This window comes from Pleurodeles waltl, chromosome 4_2 (genome assembly GCF_031143425.1).
Source record: "Pleurodeles waltl isolate 20211129_DDA chromosome 4_2, aPleWal1.hap1.20221129, whole genome shotgun sequence".
Taxonomy (NCBI): domain Eukaryota; kingdom Metazoa; phylum Chordata; class Amphibia; order Caudata; family Salamandridae; genus Pleurodeles; species Pleurodeles waltl.
In genome coordinates, this window is record NC_090443.1 from 134493531 (window position 1) to 134515361 (window position 21831).

The window sequence follows — 21831 nt, forward strand, 5'->3', positions numbered from 1 at the left end:
CACAAGAGCTCCAGTCCACGAGTGACATTTAACTTACCATATACGAGGGACTTTGAAGTAAGTTAACTTGTACTAATTGGGTGTAATTCAATTGCGCATACACTTCCTAAGGGTTAGAGGAATGGCTTTGGGCAGTCCAAAACCAGCAGCATCCGTCCACTTGTTTGAGGGTGATCATGCAAAAAAGAGGTATTTCCTCACACCATGTGAGACTTAAGCACCCATTTCATAGAGCAGACCAGTCCTCATAAGAAGGATTCCAATATTTTAGGTACCACCCTTTCAAGACACCAAAAACCGTACTGCCAATCACGCCCCCTAGAGACTAAGCCCTCCTTAGACTACCCACTGTGGACTCCCAGATGCCGCTTGCATCCTCTGTTTGCAGGCCCCCCTCAAACGAGACTGATCCCAGTGGAGAAAACCCAACACCTCAGAACACCTTTACATCAGTCACTCCTGGCCCATGGTGAAGCGGACCCAAGGTGTCCCCACGTCCCTGAGCATCTCAAGACTTGAACCCACCTATTGGTTCTCGTCGACTGAACTTCCTGTCCAAACCAGCAGCCTCTTTTCAACCGGACCGATTTCCATTGACTATCATTGGGCACCCAATGCTGAAAGGCACCTCTGCACCTGGCCACCCCAGTGCCGCCCAAAGTGACCTGTTGGTGCTGCCTTGGACCTCGCCCCATACTTAAGTCTAGAAGATTGGTCCCGTAGGTCGCTGTATACTATACAGGTATGCAGTATTTGTTTTTCCTCCACAGGATAACATTGCGTTTCTGAAACCTGACGTTTTAAACCTGAAAGTATTTTTATTGAAAAACGTACTTGACTGATTGTATTTATCCTGATATATATATATATATATATCTCTCTGGATATGTGTATATATATGTTCGATGGCATGTGTGGCTGCAGATACACATGCTGTGCATATATCGCCATCTAGTGTTGGGCTCGAGTGTTACGAGTTGTTTTTCTTCGAAAAAGCCTTTTTCTCGAGTCACGGGATCGAGTGACTCCTCCTCTCGGTGATAGTGCGCATGGGTATCAACCCTTTTTTTGTTTTCTTTCCGCGTCGGGTTCGGACGTGTTCCCTCTCACTCCGGGATTTTCAGTTTGGAAATTTTCGGAACTTTCTACCTTCTCATACCGTCAGTATTGTTTCGAACACAGTTTCCTTCTACACTTGATCCAATAGTACTGTTGGGATCAAATAAATGCCCTTTTGGGTACACGCACCCTCCTCGGGGCTATTCGGGCCTACTGCGTCATAGGCTCATGGATCGGACTCCATTCCGATTCTGTCCTCTGTGCCATGCTAAGTTTCCATACACCGATCAGTACTTGGTGTGTAATCTCTGCCTTTCTCTAGAACATCGAGAAGAAAGCTGTGAGGCGTGTGCCGGTCTTTTCGATCAAAGAAAACGCTGTGTGATCGAAGGGCAAGAATATTGGAGATGGTGTTGAAACTCAGACCCCACCACCGACGTCCTTGGCAAAGAGCGGGCACAAACCGCAGTTATGATTCCAGAAGGAGAATTCAAATCCAGAAAGATACTGGAAAAATTATTACTTCTCCGCCTCCACATACTAAAAGGAAGTTAGCATTCTGGGAAACTCTGGATACTGCCCCACCACCTGCAAAAATCTACAAGCGAAAAGAAAAGCCAAAACCTGTTGAACTTTCTGCACCACATTCATCGCAACTTTCCTTTTCACTAGAATCTCTTACTCCAACACCACCTTCACCCACACACTCACACTTCCTCACAAGACGAAAAAAGGGGTCATTCTCTTCCAGGGGATCCTCATCAATAGTCATAAACATTGAATATTCCCGCCCTCGTGCGGGGATCCCGGAGCATATATAAAAAACACACATGTACAAGTATGAAATATACACGAAAAATATAACATTTTTTAGTAGACAATTTTCATACCAGATTCATGTGTACATGTGCACAAACAGCAATGCAGACTATATTGATACAGGCTCAAATGCTTTATTTCTATGGAGTATTTTTTTTTTTTTTTTTTTTTTTTAAACACTCCCTTTTATAATAATAAGAAGAAAACTTTCCAAAGCCCCATAGCTGGGCCCAGGAAAAGAAGCAGTAGCAACACGTGAAAAAAGAGAAAAAACTACATTGAAAACAATGGAGCATTATTAGCCAATAGGCTGCATGCAGGTAATACAGCAGAAACACAAAATTTGGCACCGTGCCTTTAAGACCCTGAGCACCTCCAGTATCCCACCATGCCTCAGGGGTGAAGGAGAGGGGACAGTTGGTTCACAGTTAGGTCAGTTCTTTTTTCCGGCTTCTTCTGAGAGGATCCTGGAGCATTGAGCTCTCAATTTTTCCTGAGTTTTTCACAGAAAAATATTCAAAAACAGTGTTTTTTCTACCTTCACTCGACGTTTTTCACCTTTGTCTGAGTGAGGGGATTTGTTCCTGACCGGAAAATGCCTTCTCTTTTTGTGAAGTGCCCTTCCTGTGGGAAGAAGGCGGCCCAGTCTGATCCACACACTCTCTGTAGTGTGTGTTTGCCTCAGAGCCACTGCCCTGACACATGCAGGCACTGTAAGAACATGTCCAAGAGGACTCTGAAGGACAGAGAGAAAATCAGGCTTCATGGTCTTCATGAGAGGCAGAAAACATCGTCCTCTTCGCTTCCCAGGCAGTCAACAAGCCATTCTCAGGAGAGACGGGCTAGATCGACGTCGGCTGGTAAGAAGGTACCAGTCAGTTCCCTGTTGACGTCATCGCTGCCACCGTCGCATCATCGCAGATCGCCGTCAACGGCGACTCGACCGACGTCGATGGATAGGACGTCGAAGGCGCATAGCCATCATAAGGACACATCTCCGTCGACGGCAACCCACCGATCAACGTCGAGCCAGCACGCCGTTGAAGGCATGACATCCCTCGACGGCACGGAAGACAACGTCGAGATCGCCTCAACGGAGAGAGCAGAGGCTTCCGCCGCCAGAGGTCCATCACTCGACGGCGAAGCATACGACTTCAAGCCGAGCACATTCGAGGGACCACCGGTCACCGTCGAGGCGCTCGCCGGCAAGACCTGAACAGTCCATGGTACTTCCTTCGACGTCGGTACACCTTTCGACACCGAAACAGGTGCTGCCTATCTCTCAAGGGGAAAAGCGTCAGCATCCACCGACTGACAAGAACGTCACTCCAAGTCCAGTGGTCTCCATAAGCAGTGGATCGTCTAGGCGGTCAAGGGGCGCAACTTCAGGGCACATCTCGCCCATAAACCTATTGCCAAGGTGGTTGGAGAGTCTTAACAAAACGCCTGCTTCTCCAGACTCTTAATACTCGCGGTTGTATTCACCATCAGCTTCTCTTCCGAGGACACCATCGCCAACAGCGCGTACAGAACGGGCTCGTTCTACATCTCGCCAGTCTGCCACTAGGTCTCGGCACACTACAACAAGATCTAGGAGCAGGTCATGCTCCCAGAGAAGATCAAGGTCAAGATCGCGCCATCACTGAAGGTCTCCTTGGTCCACATCGTCAAGGTCGTCCATAAGAAGTCACTCCCTGACTCTGATGGATTCTCCACCAGCTAGTGTTTCCCCGGTGGACGACATCACAACTTTCAACGAGGTGTTGCTCAGGGGAGCACATAAGCTTAATATTGATGTCCCGGAACCTTCAACCTCCTTGTCAGTAATCTTTGAAACCCTGCAACACAGGGCGGTTTCAAAGAAGTTGTTACCGCTCGTGCCTGGTCTTCTCCAGCCAACCATGGAGACTTTTTTTAATGCCAGCAAACCCCGTTCAGCTCCCGCTAGGATCTTAAAAAAAAAATACAAGGCCCCTGATCAAGATCCTTTGTTTCTCAGGGCTGATCCAACACCAGACTCCGTCATGTTGGCCACAGCCCGCAAGACTCATTCCGTGGCACCATCCTCTACGGTTCCACCGGACAAGGAGAGTAGACACCTGGACTCTCTGGGGAGGAAGATGTGTGGCACGGCGGTGTCGATGATTAAGGTCTCCAGCGCCTCAGCACTCCTAGGCAGATATGATCGGTCACTCTGGGACTCGCTGAGCAGATTTGCAGAAAAGCTGCCTAGAGAGGACAGGCAGGACTTTCAGGAAGGAAGTCTGGTGTCCAATCAGATCATCAGTGCAGCAGCATACGGTGCAGACTTGGCAGCACATGGTTACGTGCATGGGGTTCGTGCAAGAAGATCTTCCTGGCTGAGGCTCACAGGATTAAAGCAGGAAGCGCAGCAGCATATCATGAATCTTCTGTTTAATGGAAACTCGCTATTTGGAACCCACACGGATGATGAGATGGCACGTATGATGGCGGAGGTCCCCACCATGAGGGCAGTGGGCCTCGAGAGAAGGAAAGACTTCAGGCGAAGATACAGGCCTTACGACAGGCACCAGTTCCAACAGGGGGTTCAAACCCCTCATTGGTCCCAGAGACCACAACAGAAACAAGGGCGCCCCCTCTTCCAGTCTCGCAAGGCCACAAGAGACTGAAGATCAAGCAGTCCTCAGCAGTCTACCCCCAAAGCCCCCGCAAAACAATGAGGATTTGCTTCCCTTAATACCGTACACCACTCCAGTTGGGGGAAGTATCACAGCGTTCACTCACGAGTGGCATGGCATAACAAAAGACAAATGGGTGCTGAACATTGTAGAGAGTGGATACTCTTCTTTTCCGACAACCTCCACCTCATTTACCACCAACCAAATCGAGACCTGCTCACATGGGCTTATTACGCAAAGAGGTTTGCGCTCTGTTACAGAAAAAAGCAACAGAAAAGGTGCCAGCCGCACAAAGAGGAAAGGGGGGGTGTACTCCTGCTATTTTCTAGTAGCAAAGAAGGGTCGGGAAGGAGTCTTCAGACCCATTCTAGACTTGAGGCTGCTGAACAAATACATAAGTAAGCAAAAGTTCAAGATGCTGGCTCTTCACCAGATTTTCCCTCAACTGCATCGATGAGACTGAATGTGCTCCATAGATCTGCAGGATGCGTATTTTCATGTCCCGATCATTCCCAAGCATCAGAAATTCCTACGATTTGTGATAGCCACCCAACACTATCAGTTAAAGGTGCTTCCTTTCGCCCTAAAATCTGCCCCTCACGCATTCTCCAAGTGTGTAGCAACGGTAGCGGCGCATTTAAGGAAGCAGAAAATCTTCATTTATCCATATCTAGACGACTGGCTACTGAAAGCCTCCTCTCCGGAACAAGCGGAAAAGCATCTAGACATTGTGCTCAGTGTTTTCCGATGTCTAGGTCTGCAAGTCAACTTCCAAAAGTCCACCCTCATCCTAACACAAACCCTCCATTACCTGGGAGCGATACTGAATACAGAGCTCGAAAGAGTGTATCCTCTGAGGAACGACACTTATCAATAAGGAGGAAGTGTCGAGACCTTCTGGGTTCCCCTGCGCCTACGGTCCATCAGGTGATATCTCTGTTGGGCTCCATGGCCTCTTGCATTTTCATTGTCCAGAACGCAAGATTGCATATGAGGCCGCTTCAAGAGGCTCTAGAGGAAAACTGGAATCAACACACAGGCCACTGGGAGGACAGAATGCTTCTTCCGGGAGGAGCGCGGCAATCATTACATTGGTGGATGTGCATCACCTATCAGTAGGAGTTCCGTTTCATTACCCAATCCCATCCGACACTCTGGTAATGAATGCATCGCTTCAGGGCTGGGGATCTCATCAGGGCTTGTGGTCCAGCAAAGAGAAGTCGTACCATAACAACCTGCTGGAGCTCAGAGCGGTCCATCTGGCTCTCAAATCGTTTGCTCGATCGATTCGGGGAAAGTCTCTCCTGGTGCAGACAGACAATATGACAACAATGTATTATCTGAACAAGCAAGGAGGGACGAGATCCCGGCCACTGTCTCGGGAGTCTAAGGCCATTTGGCATTAGCTCACAGCAATTCACCTTCCGGGGCATCAAAACGTGGAGGCGGACTTCCTAAGCAGAACCCTCGGACACCCACGATTGGGTTCTTCACGACAAGGTCGTCTAAGACATCTTCGTTCAATGGGGTCAGCCTCAGTTGGACCGGTTTGCAGACGAGGTAAACAAAAAATGCCCAGACTTCGCGTCCAGATTCTACCGTCCGGGTTTCGAGGGAATGCCCTGTTGATCAACTGGTCAGGGATATTTCTCTACGCTTTTCCACCGATTCCCCTGATACCAGCGGTGATAAACAAGCTCTACAGATCCAACACCAGAATGATTCTCATAGCCCCGCAATGGCCTCGTCAGTTCTGGTACACGGATCTCCTCAACCTGTCAGAACAACCGCACAAGAGACTGCCGTGCAGACCGGATCTCCTTTGCAGGCTAGGAGGCAAGATACTTCACCCCAACCTTCCCCCTCTGAGCTTGACGGCATGGCCCCTGAATTCCTGCAGTACGGGCATCTAGGGCTCTTGCAGGAATGCATGAACATCTTAAAGGAGTCCAGAAGGCCTTCCATGTGGCACTCTTACACGTTCAAGTGGAAGAGATTCTACATATGGTGTCGTCAGCAGGGTCAGAATCCTATTCTGGCTCAGGAGGAGGTCATATTGTCTAACCTGCTCCATCTAGCAAAATCAGGTCTGCAAGTGTCATCTATTAAGGTACATTTATCTGCCATTACACCCTATCGTAAGTCACCTTCTCAGGAATCCTTCTTTACAATGCCAGTAGTCAAGGATTTCTTAGAAGGTTTGAAGAAGGTTTTCCACCCATTCGAAAACCCTTGCCTCCATGGGAACTGAACATAGTATTATTTAGACTCATGGGCCCTCCTTTCAAGCCTATCCACAAAGCTTCTTTACAACACCTTACGTGGAAGACAGCTTTTCTTGTAGCCATTACTTCGGCGAGGAGGGTCAGTGAGATTCAGGCTTTGTCCTCCAAGGAACCGTACACGGTTTTCCATGAAAATAGAGTTGTTCTAAGAACTCATCCATCATTCTTACCGAAGGTGGTGTCGGATTTTCAAATTAATCAGACTATTTCACTACCAACTTTTTTCCCCAATCCGGATTCTCCGGCGGAGAACGCTTTGCACTCCCTGGATTTGAAAAGAGTGCTAAAATGTTACCTGGATAAGACCAAATTGATTAGACGATCTCACCACCTGTTTGTAAATTACGGTCATATGAGAACAGGCAATGCAGCTTCAAAACGAACCATATCTAGATGGATAGTTTCATGTATTGTTACTGCATATCAATTGGCTAACAAACAGTTATTAGCTAGGCCTAAGGCTCATTCAACAAGAGGAAAAGCGGCTACCGCTTCCCTCCTTAATAATGTTCCAATCTCTGAAATCTGTAAGGCTGCTACATGGAAATCTGTACATACATTTACTAGGCATTACTGTTTGGACTCAGATGCCAGAGCAGACGCTCAGGTTGGGCAAGCTTCTCTGAGAAATTTGTTTGCATAGTGTCTTTTTCCTGCACTTCTATTAGACAGCCCGCAGAGATAAGTGATGGGCTTGCTAATCTATTCAATGTTTATGACTATTGATGAGGATCCCCTGGAAGAGAAGGATAAGTTACTTACCTGTAAATCCTAGTTCTCCTCCAGGGGTATCCTCATCAAAGTCATAAACAACCCTCCCTCCTTCCCCACGCAAGTCTCCTAGAAGTGCAGGACAGACCATCTCTCTAATCTGTTGGATGCGTTGTCACTGTAAAAAAGTACTGACCTAACTATGAACCAACTGTCACCTCTCCTTCACCCCTGAGGCATGGTGGGATACTGGAGGTGCTCAGGGTCTTAAAGGCACAGTGCCAAATTTTGTGGTTCTGCTGTATTAACCTGCATGCAGCCTATTGGCTAATAATGCTCCATTGTTTTCAATGTAGTTTTTTCTCTTTTTTTCACTTGTGTTGCTACTGCTTCTTTTCCTGGGCCCAGCTATGGGGCTTTGGAAAGTTTTCTTATAATTATAAAAGGGAGTGTTTAAAAAAAAAAAAAAACTCCATAGAAATAAAGCATTTTAGCCTGTTTATCAATATAGTCTGCATTGCTGTTTGTGCACATGTATACATGAATCTGGTATGAAAATTGTCTACTAAATTTTTTTATATTTTTTGTGTATATTTCATACTTATACATGTGTGTTTTTTATATATGCTCCGGGATCCATGCACGAGGGCGGGAATATTCAATGTTTATGACTTTGATGAGGATACCCCTGGAAGAGAACTAGGATTTACAGGTAAGTAACTTATCCTTCTAGCTACACCATAGATCCATGGGATATCTCCGATTCAGATCCAATCCCATCTAACAATCCAGATATGTATCCCAACAGACCATCTCCACCTGAGGCTAGTACAGCATACAACCAAGTTATCTCCAGAGCAGCTGTATACCATGGAGTGCAAATGCATGCAGAACCTTTAGAGGAGGACTTCCTATTAAATACCCTATCCTCAATTCATAAGCAATACCCGTGTCTACCAATACGTCCTGGTATGCTTAAACATGCAGACAATATTTTCAAAGAGCCAGTTAAAGCCAGAGTTCTAACACCAAGAACTGACAAAAAATATAAGCCTGCACCAACAGACCCAATTTACATTTCGCAGCAGTTACAGCCAGACTATTGTGGTCAGTGCAGCCAGGAAGTGTGCCAATAGTCAGTCCTCTGGGGATTAACAGCTCTTCCCCCCCCCCCCCCCCCCCAAATCCCCCCCCAGGGAAAAGGGTAGCAACACAAGCAGACAATCAATGATGTATTGCGAATGCCCAGGCCCTGTTAGCAACATACGACACAGCACATTGGGATGAGATACAAGAATTCTTGCAATATGTCCCCAAAGAACAACAAAAAAAAAAAGGCGCAGCAAATTGTAGATGAAGTTCAGGCATCACAATCAAATTAGGTCTGCTCTAGATGCAGCTGGAGGAATCAATACCAGCATTCCCATTAGGTGACATGCTTGGTTGAGGTCCTCAATGCCAGTACCTCCACTCACTTACCATACCAGTGCTTGCCAATGTTGCCTGGCATGCGCAGACACGCAGACAGCATTTTTAAAGAAGCTGTTAAGGCTAGAATTTTAACACTACGAATACACAAAAACTACAAGCCTGCACCAACAGACCCAGCTTATATCACGCAACAGGTACCACCAGACTCTGTTGTCGTCAGTGCTGCTAGGAAAAGGGCCAATAGCCAGTCTTCAGGGGATACCCCTTCCCCTGACGCAGAAAGTTTGATGCTGCTGGTAAGAGAGTAGCTACAAAGGCAGCTAACCAATGGCACATTGCCAATTCATGAGCCATACTGTCAAGATATGACAGGGCACACTGGCACGAAATGCAGGAATTCTTACAACACCTGCCAAATAACATCAGAAAGAGCTCAACAAATTGTTGAAGAAGATCAGGCAAATAGCAACAACCAAAAATGATCTGGTCTTGATACAGCAGCTAGAAGCATAAACACTAGCATAACCATACATAGGCCTGCATGGTTAAGATCTTCTGGTTTCAAACCAGAAATCCAACAAGTAGTGCTCAATATGCCATTTGATAACACCTGTTTGGGCCTGAGGTTGACACAACTATTGAAAAGCTCAGGAAAGACTGACACTTCAAAAGCTATGGGAGCTCTATACACTACACATTATAGAGGCTCCTTTCGTAAACAACAATTTAGAGGTAGTTTCAAGCCCCAATCTGCAGACACTTCCACCTCACAACCTAAACAAGGTCAACAGCAATACCAAAGAGGAGCATTTAGAGGCTCTTATAGAGGTCAACACTTCAGAGCCCGAGGCAAATTTCAAGCCTCAGTGTCGCCACTCCATCAAAAAGTGACTTCCTCAGTATACCACAACCACACACATCTCCTGTGGGGGGACAGACTGCAGCAATTCCACTCCCAATGGCAAAATATCACCACAGACCAATGGGTACTTTCAATTATCCGCAATGGTTACTGCCTAGAACTCATTTCTGCTCCTCCAAACATTCCCCCTTGTTATCACAGGTTGTCCCCAAGACACAACGTTCTGTTACAACAAGAGGTACAATCGCTATTACTAAAACAAGCAATAGAATTGGTTCCAAAATCTCAAAACAGAACAGGGGTATTATTCACTATACTGCCTCTTACCCAAAAAAGATGGCACTCTCAGACCCATTCTGGATCTCAGACCACTAAATCTATATATCATGTCGGAACACTTTCAAATGCTAACTCTGCAGGACGTAATTTCACTACTGCAAAAACAAGATTACATGACTGCATTGGATCTCAAAGATGCATATTTTCATATCCCCATACATCCAGCTCATCGAAAATACCCAAGGTTTGTAATAGCGGGAAACCACTATCAATTTAAAGTTCTTCAGTTTGGCATAACAGCAGGGTTTTCACAAAATATCTAGCAGTAGTAGCAACTTACCTAAGAAGACAACACATACATGTCTTTCCTTATCTAGACGACTGGCTAATAAAATCGAGCAATATTATACAATGTCAGCAACACACAATACTCAATAGAAACCCTACACACATTGGGGTCCCCAATCAATTAACAAAAATCTCATCTTCAGCCAGCACAGGATCAACCTTACCTAGGTGCTATTCTCAATACCCAGTAAGCCTTAGCCTATTCAAATACACAAAGGATACAAACTTTTAAAATCTCGTATCACAAATACAGCCAAATCAACATTACACTGTAAGGTTTATCATGAAACTATTGGGAATTATGGCATCCTGCATAGCAATAGTACCACATGCAAGATTAAACATGAGAACACTACAACAGTGCCTCTCACAGCAATGGTCTCAAGCACAGGGTCAATTGCAGGATCTAGTGTTGTTAGACTGCCAAACACAAATCTCTTCAATGGTGGAATCACAACAATTTAATAAAGGGGCGGTCATTTCAGGACTCTGTGCCTCAGACCACAATAACAGATGCATCAATGATAGGTTGAGGAGCTCACCTCCACAACCTTACCATACAAGGGGAATGGAATTCAATACAGATAACTTATCACATAAGCCATTTAGAATTGCTAGCTGTGCTCCTTGCCCTAAAAGCTTTTCAACCCCTTCTCAAGCACAAAACTGTCTTGATAAAAACAGACAATATGACAACAGTGTATTATCTGAAGAAACAAGGAGGAACACATTCTTCTCAACTGTTCCTTCTAGCCCAAACCATTTGGAAATGGGCAATTCACGATCACATTTACTTGCTAGTGGAATACATCCCAGGGTTACACAATCAGCTAGCGGACTTGCTAAGCAGGACACAGCAACAGATACACGAATGGGAGATTCACTCTCCGGTACTTCAACAGTACTTTCAAATGTGGGGAACACCAGAAAAAGACCTGTTCGCAACAAGCGAAAACGCAAAACACAAAAACTTCGCATGCAGACACCCACACCCTCTGTCCAAGGGCAATGCTCTATGGATCAACTTGTCAGGAATATTCGCTTATGCTTTCCCCCTCTCCTGCTAATTCCATTTCTGGTCAACAAACTGTCACACCTCTCTTACCATGATACTCATAGCCCCTTCGTGGGCACGGCAACAGTGGTACATAACACTCCTAGATCTGTCAGTAGTACCTCATCGCAAACTTCCAAACAGGCCAGATTTGTTAACACAAAACAAAGGTCAAATCAGGCATCCCAGTCCTAGTGTTCTCGACTTAGCCATTTGGCTACTGAAGTCATAGAATTTGGATACTTCCAACTTCCATTAGAATGTATGGAAGTTCTAAAACAGGCATACAAACCTGCAACTAGTCACTGCTATGCTAACAAGTGGAAACGTTTTGTTTACTACTGTCAACCTAAACATATAGACCCACTTAAAGCATCAATACAAGATATTGTATGCTAACTGCTTCATTTACAAAAAGCAAATATAGCTATCTCCTCTCTTAAAATTAATCTTACTGCTATATCAGCATACTTACAAACTATACAACATACCTCTCTCTTTAGAGTCTTTATGGAAGGACTTAAACGTATTATTCCACCAAGAACCCCACCATTTCCTGCTTGGAATCTAAATATCGTACTCACAAGATTAATGGGACAACCATTTGAGCCCATGCATTCATGTGATATTTGGAAAGTTGCTTTCTCTGTAGCAATTACTTCATTATGAAGAGTTAATGAAATACAAGCATTCCCTCTGGAGGAACCTTTTTTCCAAGTACACAAACATAAAGTCGTGCTTAGGACTAATTCAAAATTTTTGCCAAAAGTAGTCTTTTTTCACATTAACCAAACAGTGGAATTGACGGTCTTCTTCCCACAGCCAGACTCAACTGCTGAAAGAGCTGTTCGTACTCTTGACCTTAAAAGAGCTCTAATGTACTATGTTGATAGAACAAAAGTGTTTAGGAAAACTAAACAGCTTTTCGTTGCTTTTCAGCAACTACATAAAAGAAATCCTATCTCTAAACAAGGATTAGCTAGATAGATTGTTAAATGGATCCAAACATGTTACATTAAAGCAAAAAGACAACTTGTAATAACACCTATCGAAGCAGCCATATGGGAAGCCCACGTACGGACAATGTTCTCACTCCCAGAGCACCATGTGAAGGAGGAGGCCACACAGATAGCCAATGACTTAAGCAAGACTATTTTTGGCTTCAGAGTGACAACGCAAACAGACTTACCTCTAAACAAAAATGAAGGAAAGCAAGCACTGACCATCGACATAGAAATGCTGATAAGCCTTATCAAGAAACTAAAACTGGAAGGGGCAGCTGGTCAGAATGGAATTCCGAACTCCTTGTTTAGAGGAGACCCTTCATTCTGGGCGCATTACTTGGCACTGCTTTTCAATGATCTCCAGGCACTACGGGCCTCCCAGATGCATGGAAAGGCAGCATTATTCACCCTATATATAAAAAAAGCAGGCAACCCCGCAAACCCTTCAAACTACAGGCTAATAGCTTTGATAGACGTGGAAGCAAAACTCTATGCATCCTGTCTTCTGCAACAGCTAGATTCATGATAGACAGCTAATTCCACAATGCCAGACAGGTTTCAGAGCTGGTATGGGTGCTTCCACTAACCTAGCAACCCTGGCCTTGCTGGGAAACAAAGCCAGGCTTAAGAAGAAAAGGCTATTTGTCTGTTTTATTGTCCTAAAGGCAGCTTTTGATTGCATACCAAGAATCCGCCTATGGGAGAAACTGAAAGGTTGGGGCTTACCATGCAGCCTTCTTAGTGCAAGGAAGGACTTGTACACAGGTATCTAGGCGCAAGTAAAAATCGGAGAGGGCAGCCACCTCCCCAACAGAATATTAACAGCAAAAGGACTAAAACAAGGGTGTGTATTAGCTCCCACTCTGTTCAACTTATATTTGCTGACCTAGCCGAGACTCTTGCTCTTGTAAATAGCCACCCACCAGTATTGGCCAAGAAAGGAATTGCATGGCTACAGTATGCAGACAACATAGTTTTACTCAGCCAAACAACTGTTGGGCTACAGCATAGCATCGATGCACTTTATACATACATAACAATGCAAGGCCTAGAATTGAATTTAAGTAAAACTAAGGTTGTCCGCCTAGTTGATAGGAAGTTTAAATCTGCTACTTGGTTCATAAATGGAACCCGGGTGGAGGTTGCACCCACATTTAAGTACTTGGGATCCACAATTGACCGCCTCTTGACTTTCAAGCCACAGCTTGCTGTCACTCAAGCAAAAGCCCTCTCATTGACCTATGGTTTTAAAGTTCCAAAATAAAAACTGAGCTGCCCATCACACACTCGCCTGCTTTCTGTCATGGCAGCGCGGCTAATGCCCACTGTCACTTATGGCGCCGAAATTATGCTGGGTAAGGAGGCAGTTTTTTTCAATCAAGTCCAGACGAAGGCCTACAAAACAGTTTTCTGGATACCATGACCAGAATCTCCAGCTCAGGTTCGTTTAGAATTGGGTCTGAAAAACGATTAATTTCAGAATAGATGTGCCTTCCTTAAATTATGCTGGAGGATGCGTGCAGCTGAGATTGGTACTCTAAGCAACCTATGTTGGATGGAAACTGAGGAGCAACAGCGTCACAACGATAAAGGTACCTGGGGTGATCACTTAAATAACTGCATTAAAGGGCTAGTTTTGCTAGAAGCCTGGGACCGGAACCCGGACAAAATGGAGTTTTTCCGGAAGGCAAACGCTGTCACTAAGATGAAATCTTTAAATTCTGACAAACAAAAACTGACAAGCAGACAGCATGCTTGGACTGTAATAGCATCATACAAAACTTTACGGGCACAGGAATATCTAGCAGCAACCTTCAACCAGTCGCTGAAACATCGGTTCATGCTTTTCTGCTTTGGGTTGATGGAAACAAAGGATATGGTCCCTTCATGGAGACAGCAGGATCTGAGACATTTATGTCGACTGTGTGGGTACAGACAAGAGTCATTAGAACACATTTTTTGTGTGTGCCCGGCTTTGCTAGGCCACAGGACATTCTATCTGAAAAACACTTTTAAGACACTGAACATACGCTCATGCAGGCTGGCCATTATTAGCTGGCTCAGCAGGCTTTCAATTCCGTTTTCTTGTTGAGGGACCAAATTTATGGTACAGGCCCAGAAAGAATTAGTGAATAAAGTTGAAGCCGAGTGTCCCTGGGCCATCATTTTATGATTCAGAGCTTTACTAAAGTTTAGTTCCAGCCAGGAATCAGCCTTAGGTACAAATTAGGATTCTCACTGAGCTTCACTCATCCACAATTAGTGTTCGTAAGGGAGCAAGAAAGTCTTAAAGTTAAGCTCAAGACCAAGGTTGGAATCAGTGGAGAACATTTTAGCTACGCACAACTCATTACCATGATATGTTTTAGTTTCAAATTAGCTTGATATGTTTTTATGATGGGTCTGTATTAATATGAGTAGGCAAAGTATTCATATCATTATGTATGTCGGAATTGCGATGGTTTTAATTAACCGTGTCAATAAACTTAAACTTGAAACTTGTAAAAACACCTAAGGCACATTCCACTAGGAAAAAAGGTGCTTCCATGGCTTTTCTAGGAAACATACCAATGGCAGACATATGTAAAGCTGCCACATGGTCCACTCCATATACATTTACTAAACATTACTGTGTGGATGTATTTTCAAAACTGGCCAATGTTGGTCAAGCTGTACTTAAAACTTTATTTCAAACTACTTCAGTTCCTACAGGCTAGCCACTGCTGTTTTGGGAGAAGGACTGCTTTTTAGTCTATGCATAGCATGTGTATCTGCAGCTACACATGCCACCAAACGGAAAATGTCACTTACCCAGTGTACATCTGTTCGTGGCAATTAGTGCTGCAGATTCACATGCACCCACCCTCCTCCCTGGAAGCCTGTATTCATTGCAGTATTTATTTGTACGTGTGTGTGTGTGTGTGTGTGTGTGTGTGTGTGTGTGTGTGTGTATATGTATATATATATATATATATATATATATATATAGTTCTTTACATTTACATGGGCATCTTATCTACTTAATACATTTACTTGCATATTTATATTCTTTCACTCTAACACTCCTTTCTATCCCCTTCTGCGGGAAAACATTCTAACAAAGGAGTTGATGCACGTGCGCACTATCACCAAAAGGAGTCATTCGATCCTGTGACTTGAAAAAAGACTTCTTCGAAGAAAAACAACTTGTAACACTCTGAGCCTAACACTAGATGGCGGGATTATGCATAGCATGTGAATCAGCAGTACTACATGCTACAAACAGATGTACACTGGGTAAGTGACATTTTCCATATATATCATTCTTGTAAATTGGTAGGGATCTTCTTATTGCGTCGTGTCTCATTAATTGACTGTGTATTTGCAGATGTCTAACATGCCTCTCTGAGCCTAAGGCTGCTCGATCACACTACCCCCTAAAAGAGAGCACCTTGGGATTGCTAGAGCAAGTCCCTGTCCACTAGTAAGGGAACTCATGGACTCTTTGCACGATATATCTAAATTTGATATATCATATAGAGAGCTTGCATCCTAAAAGCATCAACAGGAAAAGTCTGTTAAAAAACATTTTCTCGGGTTTCTTAAAAACAGATTTACCTGGAGAACAAAACCCTCCTTCATTCCCAAAGTGTAAACTGATTTTCATCTTAATGAGACTGGGATGCAGCAGATTTATTTCCAAGATCAGTCCAATGCAGCTAAAAGCTCTGGGGTTTTAAGATTCTGTATTGATAGAGCCAAAGATTAACTAGTTCATTCCAGTTTGGTGGTTTGTGTGCCACATAAAAAGACACCAGACTTGATTTAAAAAAAAAAAAATAAGAAACTTGAAATAGCTATTCTGCATCAGTATTTAGCAACTTGGATCCATCTTTGCTTCATGCCTGGGTATAACCTTATGGAGCGTTATAAAAGCTACCTCTGCACACAGTTCTCTGTTGTTTTTTTTTTTGTTTTGTTTTTCCCCGAGATGAGTTTCTTCCCTCTGAACATTTTCTTGAAAACTGTTGACCAGAGTTGGGTTATCTGGGATGTCTTGCTCGAACATTTCAGGATTTTAAGGTGGTTGTAGACTGTCTCTGATCCACACATCATCTGTCTTTGGGTCCCAATTATAATTTCAAATTGTGCAGGAAGTGCAGCCTTCTGCATGTAATGGCTTTCAAGGAGCCAGAAGCGTGCACAGAAGATGAGTCGTTGATCCAGCTTCTGCTTAACATTGACTAGTATGTCCTCAAAGCAGGCCTCTCCCAAAAGATCTAATCCAAGAAGCACCCCAGGAAGCTTTTTTTGACTTGCCAATGCTGCTCACGTATTTAGAAGTAGGTTATGAAGGCACAGCAGCTGTGTTTCCGATACTAGCTACAACTGGAGCCTGGTCTGGTGGCATTTTCGTTGATGCCAGAGTTTCCATCCCAGAATTCTGAGCAGATAATGCCATCACTTACGGGATACAGGCCCCTTTCTGCCCCACTCTGACTCCCTCTGTTGCACATGCAGGCCCCTCAACCGCTCAGGCATACTTCTGCCAACCCCACTTTCCCTTGCACCACTTGACACCCCTCTTGTGATACCTAGTGTTTGGTTGAGGAAGAGGGCCGGCCAGCACCAAAGGCTTACCGATGAGTGTCACGGACTTTGGGGCTGCTGCATGATTTAGCAAACTTTCTGAAACCCAAGGCTATCGGTTATGGTTGCAGTTGAAGTGAATACTTTGGCTGACCTGGTGGGGAACTCTGAGTCTGATTTAGTTGACCAGTATAGTTTACCACATCGACGATTACTGTGAAAAGGGACGTCTTTCTTTCTGCTTGGATTGGTGCTGGTGAATTGCTCCAGAATGCCAGTGGCCTGAAATCTTTCCTGGGGTGGACCCCGACTGTCTTTCTGGGCCTTTCACTGAAGAAATCACAGCAGTTTTGTGCAGACCACACAAGTTCTCGAGCTGTCATTGTCTGTGGAGCAGTACAAGGTCAACTTCTCAATAGAAATTTTGCAGACTGCTACTTTGGCAGTTGCACATTTGTATTCCTTCAGTATTTCACTGAAGACCCTTATGTTGGGTGCATGGAGCAAGCAAGCTTTTGTGGTTGTGAACTACCACGTTGGCTTGCTTCGACTGCTCCCCCCCCCCTCTCTGCAGAGCTTTGTGGTTGAGGCATCTTCTATCAAGCAAAAGCAGATTGCTACTTCCTTCTCCTGAAAAGGAACTGAAGATGATTGGAGCCATGAGGAAAATGGTTAGCCCTTTGGGGAGCTGTGCCCTACGATCCACTAATGCAACTTGCTATTCTGCGTGTTATTCCCACTACTTTTAGTTATCATTGCTTGGTTGGGAATTGTTCCACTGTTAGACATGAAGACCAGCTACACGGAAATGTGTTCCTAATTCCACCAAACATGACTACCTAATCAGACTTTGAAGCAGACACATAGTTACTCAGTTACTTGGTGTAGCTTGAGGCACCAGCGGGCACGTCCCACATGATCTACTGGTAGGTGTGCTGGAAACACCCTCTCAGCCCCCTCCCCCATCAATTGATGATGCGTACACATCGCAGAGGGCTCTAAGGTGGCTGCATCGTGTACTGTGAGCTGCACCTGTGATTGTGGAGAGTGAGTCAGGAGCATGGAGATGCGAGGAGATGCCACATCACAAATAAAGAGCCTCCGGCTTTTACCAGGCTGACGGCTCGCTGGGGCGATTCCGGAGGATTGATTGACAGTGCTGCCACGCTCAGGTTAAAACAATGGAGTTGAGCGCATTGCCCCTGTCTCCGGGGAGAAGATGACTCCATGTTTACAGTGGAGGAGAAACGGAGGGTCTGAGTGGTAATAGTACTAGGCACCAGGCGAATATGAACTTTGGTTACTCAATTCTTAATCCACCTTCATATGTGAATTCCTGAACTATGGAGTCATGGTAGTCCTGGTTCATCGAACTCTCCCTTCAATATTCTAAAGGGAAAAAGCGGACTGTCCGCCCTCTGACTGCAACAAAGGGCATCAAGTTACCTCTGTGGCAACAATGGCTAAAGCTGCATTGCTGCGAGGATCACTAATTCAAGGCCTATTAAATCAAGATTTGGAGGTCCCTAGACTGGAAATGAAGAGCAGTATAAATGGTGGAAGTGACCAGTGGTCCCGATGTTAGTCATTTTTAGGGGGTTGGGGGGGATAGAGAATCACACTTGGAAGATCGTTCTGTGGTCTGGGGATTCTGAGCTTGGTAGATATTTTTATTTTTATATTCAAATAGTTTTCTGAATCCCAGTCTAAGATGGAATAGATGGAAAATTACGCTGGAAGATCTAGTCTCCGTTTTACAGGGGTTCGAGAATGGATAGAGAAGAGGGTAAACAGCGGGATATGCTTCAGTTCATGGATGATCTGAGCAGATCACATATTCTGGAAGATCAATCACTTGATTTGACAATCATGTGAGCCCATAGGGTCCCTGCCCAACAGCACCCAAATGCAAAGTATCAGTGCATTATCGTACATTTTTCTGGTTATAGGATTAAAGAGCCTATTTTTTCTAAAGCAAATCAACACAAATTTTTCTCCTTGGCAGGTAATGAGCAAATTCGAGTCTATTCTGATGTCTGTAGCTTCAACCCAAAGGAGACGAGGTTTAGCAGTCATGATCCCTCAATTTAAAACAGCATGGGCACAGGCCTCCATTGTTCAACAGTCTAAGCTAAAATACTTATTTAAGTGTCATTTTCATATCTGTACTACTCTTCAAGATGTTCAAAGTATTTTGGCAAGGTAATGTCTTCAGGCAGATCCCTACCATATTTTTTCATCTAATGTAACTTCAATTAATAGGCAGAAGAAATTGAGATGGGGTAATCTGGGCTATTTCCCCTTTGAGTTGGGTGGGGCACTTCAGGTGGGTTTGGGTTTGAGGGGGGGGGGTGGTAAGGGAAATAGATGAGTATGTAGTGTGGTGGTTGGGGTGAAACTAAAAATGAACAGACATCAATGGTGCAATCTGTGTTCCAGTTTAGTTTTCAATAGAATTAAACTGTATAAACTCAATCTGCCAGAGGGACTAGTTATTTAAGGGGGTTCTACTTTTGATGAAGGCAATGAGGCGAGGAGTAATTAAAGGAGTATTTACCTCTGTTGAGGGAGTAGTGTTGACCAGTTGGGGCGACATGTCTAAAATTATGATGCTTTCATGTAATATCAAGGGCATCTTAAATTAGTGAAAATATCGCTCCACAATTAAGCTAAAAGCTCGTTAGAAAAATGGTCCCTCCTCCCATTTACATTATTATGAAAAGTCTAATCATTCAAAATGTCATTGCTACCTTTATTTATCTTCGCTAACCTTCCTGTAAAGGTGAATAATATATCTATATATATATATATATATATTTTTTTTTGTAAACAATTGGGCTCCCTTATCAATTTTTTTGGGGGTTGAAGTGCTTAAACTGTGGTATAGCTACACGCATCTGACAAGTCTGATAAATAGTAACTTGCAAGAAATGCAATTGTACTCCAAAACCCTTATTAGTCTATGGTTTAAGAGCCAATTAGTAGGAATAAGTCATTGGTACAGAGCTTGGCGGAAATATATTGACTCACCATGAGTAGAAAGGCATTTAACCAAGATCGAATGAGAGACAGGTTGTAAAGTGTCAGCTTGGGTCTGGGAAGGGATCTTGATCTTAGGCTATAACGCACTGCTGGCAGCCAATTTCAAAAGAATGTGTTTAACACACTGGCTAGCATATTATAACCATCAAGCTATCCATAAAATGTATTTATTTGTCCCCAATGGTTGAAAATGGAGGGGAAAGGGGATTGGGCACATATTTTTTTGAATGTCCATAGTTGATAATGTTTTGGGGCAATATATTCTGTCTATTAAGTCAGGGAATCCAGGTACCTTTGCAAGCAGAATTAAAGTTGACTCTGTTTGGCGCTTCACGCGAAACAAGTAAATTGGGTAAACACCATTAAAGCTTCATTGTTGCAAGGTCCCAGTTTCTTCATTGCTGGTGTACATCACTAGTGCCTACCTCACAGGAGTAGTTGACAGAGTTAAAGTGAGTAGGATTATTTGAGGAGACCTATGCTAGGAAGACTGGCAATTTACATACATTTTCCATGTATTTGGACTCCATTGAAGGCGATGACTTTATAAGGAAAAAAAACAAGAAAACAAAAACTGTGCTTTACTGTGTCCCATGAAGTCTAATTATCACACTTTGACAAGCTTTTTACTGTATCTGGTGTTTGAGATCATTCAGTAAAGTTACAATTTGAAAGGCATCACTATTTTAACAATACCACAAGGGATCAACTTACAGTCCACCATCCGGGGAAGGACAACAGAGATGCAGACCGGAAACCAGCACACCCAAATGGGATATAAAACAAAAGAGCCTAGAACAAATCTTCAGGATTTTGGGCACCCCAGCAATCAACTTGTTCGCATCAGCAGAAAACAAAAAATGCCAACACTTTGCCTCCAGGTTTCCACACCACTAGTCGGAGAGAAATATCCGGTCACGTCACTAAACTGATCAGGGAGATATGCCTACGCCTTTCTTCCAATTCCCCTAATACCAAAAGTGCTGGAGAAGTCCAGGCAACCAGGGACGAATCTCTTCCGAATAGCCCCACAATGGGCCAGACAATCCTGGTATTAAAACCTACTCAAGCTGTCCAGGGGACAAATGATCAAGATCAAAGTGGAACAGGACCTGCTTCCAAAGCAAAGAGGACAGGTGTTCCACCCGGAACCAGCACTACTCAAACTAACAGCATGTTGCCTGAATACATAGAATTCGGACACCTAAACCTACCACATGGGACTATGAAAATATCAGAGGAGGTTAGAAAGCCAACGACAAGAAAATGCTGCGCATGAAAATGGAAAAGATACCTCCTATGGTGCACAGAGAACAACACCTTAGAGACAATATCTAGACTGGAAACCATAATAACGTATCTTACACACTTGCCAGACAGCCAAATCAACTACTCTTCTCTCACAGTACACTTGACAGCAATCATGGCCTACACAAGAGGAGCTTTATGTAAAAGTTTATTCACAGCACCTGTTATAAAGAGGTTCCTGGAGGGATCCAAAAGAATCACCCACCCCCAGAGGAAGGCACCAGCCCCAATGTGTGGAGCTTGAAGACCGTATTGACGCAGTTGATGGCAAAACCATTTGAACCTAAGCAGAACTCAGGTTCACCATGTTAAAAACTGACTTTCACATGGACATAGTAGTCCTCGAACAAATCCTCTATTCCTACCTAAGGTGGTGAGCAAATTCCATGTTAACCAATCC

At 44.1% G+C, this 21831-nt stretch overlaps 1 protein-coding gene across 2 annotated transcripts in view; it reads left to right on the forward strand.

Annotated features, from left to right (window-relative positions):
- Positions 1–21831, forward strand: part of ESPL1 (extra spindle pole bodies like 1, separase) — a 434914-nt gene that overhangs the window by 149816 nt on the left and 263267 nt on the right. The gene's annotated exons all lie outside the window — the stretch shown is intronic.